Here is a 10,838-nt window from a genome sequence, read left to right as displayed (position 1 = left end):
ACTCTGAATGTTGAACTGATAAATATGGCTCTGAAAGCTAATTTGGAAAGCACCTTTGAATAATGACACTGAATATCTCTACTCTAAAAGTTGATGAATGGGTCATAAAGGAAAATGTGATACACAAATCCCTGATCAATCACAAGCTCTAAGAGTCCATACTTTGTATGATGACACTGAATGTCTCTACTCTAAATGTAACGCCCAAGCATTTTCTTTTAAGGGTAATTTAGGAAATTACTAATAATAATTAAATTAGTTAATTAATTAATTTAATAAAGTGGAAGAGGGGTAAAAGTGTAATTTTACGAATAAATACCCTAGGTATAAATTAGAAATTCTATATCTTCTTGTTCTTTTCTGAATAGAGTTCCTGTTTGCAGAATTTCAGAGAACGTAGGTTGGAGTCAGATTTCAGGGTTGAAGAACAGATCTCTATAGGTAAGATTTTAACCCCTAGTTTAATATTTTAGATTCATAGGTTAATTTCAAATACATTAGATATCTTTTGGAAAACCCAAATCTATATTAGGGTTAGTTTATTTTATTTTTAATTCGTTTTAATATCAAAATAATAAAAATTTAAGATTTTGATTTTATTATTGGAATTTGGGAGATCTTAAATTTTATTAGATGAAAAAAAAAATCCTTGGAAAGTTTCGATTTTAGGTTAGGGTTAATTTTATTAAAAAAAAAAAAAAAAGAACACTTGTGCACAGCACTGGAAGGAAGGAAGGAAGGAAAAAAAAAGAAAAAAAAAAGGGGGGGGCGTACGCGTACTGTGCTACTGGAAGAAAGGAGGAAAAAAAAAAAAAGGGCGTGTGCCGGAAGGAAGCCTTTTATATATATATATATATATATATATATATATATATATATATATATATATATATATATAATGAATCATGATGATGGCAATGGAAAAAAAAAAAAAAAAACTTGCTTTTTTGGTTTGGTGTACCCGAGACATGCGTGGCTTTTGAATTGGTTAATTAAAAAAAATAATAATAATAATATTTAGTTTTAGATTAATAAATAAGATAATAGTAATAATGGTCTTTTTTTTTTAATAAATAGAATGAGAGATTTAGCAAAATATATATATTATATATATAGAATTTTATAATGAAATAAAATTGTAATTTAATTAAATTAGTAATGTGTTATTAGAAACAAATTGAGAATTTATTAATTTTAATTAAATAAGGAATAGAGTAATTAAATTATTACTTTGTTAATCAGAAATATTAATCTTAACATTTAGAAATTTTTAGGATTATCAGATTTATATTTTGAGGTAAATAGTAATAGTGGTCTTTTTATTGTGTTAGGTGAGGAGTAGACTTTTCAGGGTTATTTTCCCTTCAAGGTCTTTGCATATTTTGAGGTAAGGGAAGTTAATGCAATATTTATAAAATTAAATTATCTTATATGTTATTTTGAATTGTGGAAAAGAAAATGATATTTTGTTACCATGCATGGATCAAACTGTTTTGCATTAAATATTATGTTGGAATATTTTGTTTTATTTATGACACAAAATATGGAGATATTATGTTGTGTAAATTTGAATACTTGAACAAAAACATCACTCTGGTTTATTTGGCCCTTGTCAACGGGATATAATAGTTGACTATTCGGCCCTGTCAACGGGATATAATAGTTGACCTTTACATTTCATGGTGGGAATGTAATTGATTTAGACCCCAGCCTCTAGGGGTTTGGTTAGAGGTTACTAGTACTAGTAGTGTTTGGTTCCTTCCACCAGGAACAATTTGAGGCTAGCCACCCATTTGAAAAGTCCCACCTAATTGGGCATTTGATATTTGATAACCAGAGTAATGAAAATTGAATGGATTTGATTTAATCTTATGTGAAAGTGTTTGAATTTGATATGAAAATGGTTGGTTGAATTTTGAATATATAGTATTTTTGAAACTCTGATATTTGATGAGAAAAAAAATGATATCTCCTATTTGAAATGAAAATATTTGATCCATGAACTGCATTAATATTCCTTATTGGGCTGTGAGCTCATTCCCAATTGTTGAAAATTAATCAGGTACTCTTAGTTCGGGTGAGGAGTGATGGCTAGGCTGAGGAATGGTCATCATTAGGATTTGACTTAGGATTTTATGTTGGATTTTGTTTAACTTTAGTTATGTTCATTTGGATCTTTTGGTATTTGGAAGCTATTTGGATATTGATCCTTTAAATTTTATGTTAGTTCAAAGTTGAGTTTTGGAGATTTTGAAGTTTGTTTTAGTACTTGAATTGTTTAAGTTTGCAATTTTTTTTTAGACAATGGATTTTGGATAGTGGATGTTTTAGTGTTGAAATCGAATTTTCAGGATTTTAGATTTTGTTCCGCTACTCTGAACAGGTACTTGGTAATTGGTAACTTTCGATTACAAGATAATTGTTCGGGTCAGGTTACACAGTAAGCCTTCGAGTTTGAAGTGTGAAATGACCGTCACGCCCTTGGAGTGGGTCTTGGGGCGTGACACTAAAAGTTGATAAATCGGCCATGAAAGAGAATGTGATACACAAACCTAATGTTCCACCTCTTATCACTATGTCTACCACTACTTCGGATAATACCCATACTCGCATGGATAGGCTTGAGTAGAGGTTGAAATAGATGAGAGCTTCAAACGAAGGGATTACATGGGATGACTTTGATGGATCACCAGTGGCCAATTTACCAACCAAATTTAAGATGCCAAAGATCGAGAAATATACGGCCATAGGTTGTGCTCATATCCACTTGAGACTTTATAGTACGGTCATGAGGGCTCATGGGTTTGATGAGAGTCTGATGATTATGTTCTTCCTTATGTCTGATTGGTGTTACCTAGAGGTGGTTTGTTTCATTAGATGCTTCGCGTTGTAGGACTTGGGATGACTTAACTTAGTGTGGACCCTTCCCCGATCCATCGACCGACGCGACTCGCAAATTAAAACAATAATGTAAAGAAAAAGTGTGATTTTCGAGTTTTGAAAAATCCGTCCCCGATGAGGAACACTTTTGTTGGAGTCGCAACTTACTTTTTATTTTTATTTTTGAAATGGGGAAAATTAAGTAAGAACAAAAACCCCTTAATGACTCTAATTAGGAAAAAGCGGTTCGCGAAACTATATTTCTAGGTCCGGGGTTCAGGTTACCTATCAGGAATGTACCTCATACGAGGTAGCACCCCTCTAAGCCAGAAATCCAATCTCTATTAGTGAATTGGGTACATTGGAGTATATGGGTCAAAGATCAGTCAATTCCATCCCAGACTACATGGATGACAAGACTCACAATTATGGTTGGTATTCGGCACGCTTAGGAAATTGACAATTAAAATGATGCATACCTGAGGTCCCTAGCCGTGCGCTGTGAGAAAGGGTTAGTGAATCAGTACTAGCACACAACATATGCAAATTACAAATTTACTACAATTTTCATCCGTGACCAAACCATACATATGTAACTTCTAAGCTCTACCCAATGGCCATCAAAATGGAAGCTTAAAAAATTTAAATTCGGAATTTTGACGATTTTGGAAATTTTTGGATACTGAAAAAATTAAATCCGGACTTTGAGAATTTTGGAAAACTTTGGAAATGAAAACTTTAAAAATTAAATCCGGAATTTTGGGCATTTTGGAAATTTTGGGAATGAAAACTTAAAAAAAAAAAAAAAAATCCAAAATTTTTGAAATCTTGGCAACTTGGGAAATGAGAGTTTAAAAAAATTAAATCCAGAATTTTGAGAGGAATGGAATTCTGGAAACGAAAACCTAAAAAATGCAAATCCGGAATTTTTGAAAGAAATGAAATTTTGGGAAGATTAATTTGAAGTTAGTATTTTAAAAACTGGATTTGGAATTTTGAAAGTTTAAGAATTTAAGAATGGTGTTTAAAAGAATTTAAGTTCGGGAAAATTTAAAAGAAAATTATTTGAAAATCGTATTAAAAAAAACTAAATTTTAGAAGACTATCCGATTTTTCGACTCAAGGCCAAGCAAAGGCACAGAGCAGAGAAGATGCAACAACCAAATAAGACTACATATTCATATTGTATTTTAGAACAAGATGATAGAAGTAGAAACAAACATACAACAATGGTAAATAACAAAAAATACTGGAACCAGATTCTGACAGCAACATGTGTTCATCACTATCTATTCTCAAGCAATTTAAAATATCCAGGTATCATGAAAGAGAAAGAAGGACAACATGGCATGCAAATTGAGCAACAGAAATAAATAAATAAATAATTCGTACTTCGGAAGCCCTCTCTAGCTGTGTGAAATATCGGCTTCCAGCTACACCTTTCCCTCCCAGAGTCTTCCTATTAGTTCTCTGGGTTTTTTTTTTTTTCATTCTTTTTCTCTCAAAACCTTCCTCATTTCTCAATATTTCTTTTCTCCAGACTCTCTCACTCAAATGACTCTTTTCTTCTTATGTCTGTCATCTCTCTATTCTCTGTTTTTTCTTTTTCTTTTTCTTTTCCAATCTCCTTCTTTTTCTCTCTCTAGGTGCCAAACCCTCAGAGACCCCCAAAATTTTCCCCCGCGTTTTCAACTCTCCACCTACAGAGTCTCTCTACCCAGGATTCTAAAAACAAAACCCCATTTTTCTTTTCTAAAAAACACTTTTTTTTCTTCCAATTTTTTTTTCACCATTTTTCTTTTCTTCCCAACTTCTCTTTTTCTGTTTTTATTTTTTTTTCTCTATTTTTTTTTTCAAGTCTCCATCCTGGCTTTTCTTTCTAGAAACCTCTCCAGACTCTTCCCCTTCCGTTCTCTGTTTCTCTTTTTTCTCTCTTCGATCTCTGTTTTCCACGTCTTTTCCCAAATCTCTTACTTCTTGTCAATGTTTTTCTCCTCTCCCATTTTTTTTTTTTTTACTACCCTTTTTTCTCTACCTCTGTTTTCCTTTTTCTAGCCCTTTCCTTCACTTTTTCTTTTTGTCTCTGTTTTCTCCTCTCTTTTTTCTAGCCCTTTCCTTTTCCTCCCTTCATCAGCATCCACCTCACCTTCTTTTCTTTCCCGTTCAGCTTTGGAAATCCTCACCTTCAATCTCGGAACCCCAACTCATTCAGCTCCCCCCCCCCCCCCCCCCCCTTCCCGAGGTGGGCACCTGCCTCTCATAACTTCATAATTCCTTACCCTCCAAGAATCCACATGGATTCAAGGTGGGTTACAATCCACCTGCAAAATGACCCAAATCGAACCTAAAACCACTCTCCAAACCTATTTGGAGCACTAGGGCTCGAACCAACCAGAAAAAAGGCACCAAAAATGCCAAAAACAGAGTCATTCGCAAGCAGCCCTGTCGAACTGGTCGACCGCCTGAAAAAAAACTTGTCAAACCGGTTGAGCCGGTTGCCCATCCGGTTGATCGGTTGAGAAAAATTCTCAAATTTTGATAGAATATTCTTTGAAGAACAAGGAATCCAACAAAAAACGATGCACAATTCCGAGCTCGGATGAGGGAGAAATGACTAAAACAAGTCAGTGTGTTCTGTCATGGTCTCCAACTGAATTGAGATTGCGGAGACCTCAACCTCTATCCCATAGAATGATACAAACCAAGGAATCGACCATGACCACACTTCATAATGGACCAAACACTCGCACTAAATCGAACCATAGGTGAACTCACATGAGGTCCGAGAACCGATTAAGCCCAACAAAGGCTCCATGATCGTGACACACATGAATTGAGTGCGGGCGACACCCCTAAGATACATGCAAGTGGCAAGGGACAAGGGACAAAATTGAGGGTCTACATCTAGGAATTGTTGAGACTGTTTGCCTTCAACATTGTTGTTGATATTCCTAGGAAGGAGTTGGAAGCCTTGAGGTAGAGGCCAGATGAGTCGGTGACTTCATTTATCTCTCGTTGGAGGGAGAAGATTACTTTTATTGTTGATCGTCCTTCATAAAGATATCAGATTTGCATGATTGTGAGGAGCTTACAGCCTAGGTATGCCAAACATTTGATGAGGTCTACACATGCAGATTTCGGATCTTTGGTTCAAGCTCTTTATAATGTTTAGGAGAGCATTTCTTAAGAAGTATGGCCAAAGTCTTCCCTTAGTGACTCTAAGAGGAAGAAATCATCAGGAGGTTAGTGTTCAAATGTGGGTGTTATATCTACCTTTAGACCAAGGCTACCAAGATATAAGCAGTCATTTCCACAAACTTTTAGGGCTCGTTCTCCTTACACTACATTCCCTCGGTACTAGTATAAGTCATAAATTCCTTCATAAGATTATGATCGGACTTATCAGTATTTCGTTCTCTCTTAGCCTTGCTATGTTACTCAAGTTGTGGATAGAACACCTGTTACATGGTCCAAGCTTAGGGCATCTCACACTCCTATTACTTTCACCCCTAGACCACGGAGCTAGTTTTCCCAACTGGGGATACCCTTGAACTATAGATTGGATTTTCATTGCCTATACCATTAAAGTCCAGAGCATGACATAGATAGGTGCACGACTTTGAGACATGCCATATAGAATCTCATAAATCGAGGTTCAGTGAACTTGGGGTAGTCAAGTGTCACAACAAACCCACTACTGACTCATTCTACCCATATAGTACCACCACCAACTAAGGGTATCCATTTTATGGATCTTGATAGAAATGACTTTATTCACATGATGAGTTGGGAGGATCATGTATCAAAGCCCATAATATTATATAAGATATCAAAGGTCAATGGAGTTATTTTGGGTACATCATTTATCATACCTTTCAGTTTGATCCCAAATAGACCTCCATTTCAGTTGATCCTAGTTCATGACTCAATTGCTAGCCATGGTGCTTTGGTTCCCTTTGTTTTGATGCCTAAGGATACTAATGAGATTGTTGATCCAGATGTTCATATAGTCACTTGTAGTGAGAGAGTAACTCAACCACCGTTAACAAAGACTAGACCATTCAAGGGCATAGGTTCTAGAGATGCTCTTATATGAGAAGATTATGAGATTATGAGGCAGTTACAGAGTACAAAGGCTCGCATCTCTATCTGAAGTTTACTAGCTTCTTCTACTGCTCATAGAGATGCATTGATTAAGGCTTTGAGTCATATCAGAGTTGAGTATGTTATATCTCCAGACAATTTGATTCATATGTTGACTGCTAATAAAGCTACATGCATTGTATTCTCTACTGATGACTTACCCCCTGGAGGCCTAGATCATACCCTACCATTATATATCATTGTTGGTTGTTTAGGGCATCAGGTTCCATCTATCCTATTAGACAATGGCTCTACCTTAAATGTGTGTCCTTTGGCTACTGTTATGACACTTGGGTTTGGCCCATCAGACTTTAAGCCATCTACACAGTCTGCCAAAGCTCATGATAGCACACGAAAAGAGAACCTTAGCACACTAACATTTGAGTTACAGATTGGTCTAGTTGTTTTCTTTATAGTATTTCAGGTTTTGAGGATACCTACATCCTTTAACCTATTATTAGGCAAACCCTAGATTCATGGAGATGGTGCCATACCATCTTCCTTTCATCAAAAAGTGAAGTTCATACATGAGGACAGAGTCATTACCGTGCAGTCCAATAGAGACATTTCATTATCTGAGCAAGTTTTAGAGATCAGCAATAATGAGAGTGACTTGTTTTTTACTGGTTTAACATTTGATGAGGTTTAGATTGTGACTATTAAGGAGTCTCACAGAGATCACATACCTTTGCCTTTTGATCGCCATAGTGGCATTATTGTCTTGAGTATGATGAAAGACATGTTGTCTTCTTGGTTTAGGATTGGGACGACGACAACATGGTATCAGTGAGTTTATAGCTACTATGAGTCATGATACACCCTTCGACTTAGGCTATACACTGACAAAGGCAGACTATCGATACATGGCATATCTACATAAACAAAGGCTCAGAGCCCGATTACTTCACATACCATTTTGTTACCAGCTTTGACCATACACAATGGCTATGATATATTATTTTGTGAGAGCTTTTAAGATGCCCTTGACATTAGAGAATATTATTGGTGGATCTGATGGTGTTCAATTAACAGATAGATCTACTAGTACTTTCACCTCAGTATTGGTGGCATCTCAGTCCCCAAATTGTGCCAACGTGATATCACTTTGTTTTCTTGAGAGGATAGGTATCCATGAGCCATTGCTTCAACATGTGGACATATCTGATGGAGTTGACTTACCAAATGACTACCAATATGAGATAGCTATGATACGTCTGAGCCAAATAGTTGATACCATCTAGCTAGATTCTACTACTCCAGCTACCACTTCTAAGACATCTACTGTCAATATCTTTGACATTGTCCAAACTAGACCCATTTCAGATTTATTTGATGTAGATGTTTCTCTTATAAATGATGTACTAAAGGGCACTATTAGCCTTATGGTGGTAGTGTCCGACTTTGTAGGCTCACCCCATTTCTTTTATGTATTTTTGGGATCTATCTTTCGTGTTGACGATGTACCTACTAATTCTTCATATATGGACACAAGTATTTTTTTTAGTATTTGCTTGCTTCTCATGATGATGTTACTGTACATGCACCTTGCTCATTTACATCTCATGTATGTGATTTAGTTGATAAGTCCATACCACATGATTCAAATGAGGACTCTTCTTCAACTCTCGATTCTATTCCCACATATCAAAGGGTCTCTCACCTACCATAAAAGACATGATTCAAATAAGGTGCACCTTTGGAGTGACTTCTAGGAAATTATTATGATGTATGGTTAGTGAAATAGGCATAGAGGCATATCTAGAAAATATTAGAGCCATTCTTGAGATGCCTACATCGAGGACTGAAAAGGAAATCATGGGATTTCTCAACAAACAACAATACATTGGAAAATTCATAACTAGATTGACAAATATATGTGAGGCCATCTTCCGACTCCAAATTTTGAATTCTCTAAAATATTAAGGTCAATTTCTGACATTTAAAATTGAAAGGGAAGAATGCAATCTCATTTATATTAAATCAATCAAATATGTCATTAAAATAAAATTAAGACAAAATAATGATTTTAAATTCTGGAAGAATATTTTAATATCATAGTTTATAAGAATTTAAAGAAAATTATTAAAGTAAAGATTTAGATTAACTAAGTTCATTCAAAGTCATGGAATAAAAATGTTGGTACATTGAATTAAATCAGATGTATGAAAATTTTAAATAAATCACTAATCAAATACTGGAAATGATAAAAATGATATTACGTTGGCAATTTCTAAATGAAAAATCTATATCTAAAAAATTACTTAGATTCATAATAATTGACACATAAAATGATCTATAATCTCATGATTACCTATTATGAATTCACAAAACAGAGATCTAAAAAACAACATTAATTCATGATTTCAATGAATTTAATCCAATATTCATAGAAAAATAGAGGAAAAGTCTAAATCTAATATTTCAAAAATGATCACAACCTCTAATCATGAAACAACTTATTTAGAGTTAATTAAACAAAAATTCTCATGAAACATCAATTTTTTATCATAATCCAAATATTTTAAACATTTACAAAGGAGAAGTCTTAGAACTAAAATTTCTCGAGCTATTACAAACAAACTATAACAAAAACAATATAGAAACTACGCAAAATGTAGATATCGCGAAAACCTATTTCAATAATTTTGAAATAATCAAATACAAATCAAATCAACTAGAAAACAAGATTTAATCATCAATTGCAAAATAACTTGATTCAAACCAAATGAAACATAAAATCAGATTATTATAATTTGGATATTCACAAATATACGAAATAATTAAAGAAGTAGAACCTAAAGGACGATATGCCCCAAATCAAACAACTAAAAAATATATGGGAGAATTACCCTTAAAGGTAGGCTGGGAAAAAAAATTACTAAAAAGGGTGGGTAGATTTGATAATTCTTATCAAGGCCTCATATTTTTATTAGACCAATTTACCCTGAATTTCTCAAATTCATTTACCAATTGAGAAGTACATTTTATTTCCTGACAATTATAAAGTATAAGTACAATACAAATGCAATATAGTTATAATAAAAAATATTAATATTACGATACATTACAATATACCAAAATGACAAAATATGGAATTCGTTTTTTACTAAACTAACGTTTCTAGGTTATCATGTTGTATTCCTATCATAAAGCATCATTGCAAGCCAAAATTATAAAAAGACAACAAAAATACATTATTGTAATTTCAATACATAAAGGTGTTGATGGTAATCCAAATGTATAAAACAAATCTATAAAATTAATTTTTTATATAAAAATATAAATATACAATAAAAATACACTACAATTACAATATAAATACAATAACATTACAATACATTATGATAACGTAAAATTTTCAAAATTTCAAATTTTGTATGAAACTGGGCAATTGTGGGTTTTTTTTATATAAAAATATAAATGTACAATAAAAATACACTACAATTACAATATAAATACAATAACATTACGATACATTACGATAAGATAAAATTTTTAAAATTTCAAATTTCTTATGAAGCTGGGCAATTGTGGGTTTTTTTGGCATATATATGTCTAATATACAACAAATATTGTTCTTTATTATACAAAATATGTCTCAATTGATTACAATTTTGAGTTTTCAACGAAAATTCAAACATGTTCATAAATACCCAAATAAAGTGGTTCCAAACAACCAAGAAACAACTGAGAAAATGTTTTCTTCTGCCATGTCAAACAAGTCTCAACAACAAAACTAAAGTGCAAACATTTTCAATGGAAATCAATAATAATCATATCAAACAACCCGGAAAATAAATGAAAAATAAAAACAC

Source organism: Vitis riparia, chromosome 9 (assembly GCF_004353265.1).
Source record: "Vitis riparia cultivar Riparia Gloire de Montpellier isolate 1030 chromosome 9, EGFV_Vit.rip_1.0, whole genome shotgun sequence".
Taxonomy (NCBI): Eukaryota; Viridiplantae; Streptophyta; class Magnoliopsida; order Vitales; family Vitaceae; genus Vitis; species Vitis riparia.
Note: the sequence above shows the minus strand (reverse complement) of the source record.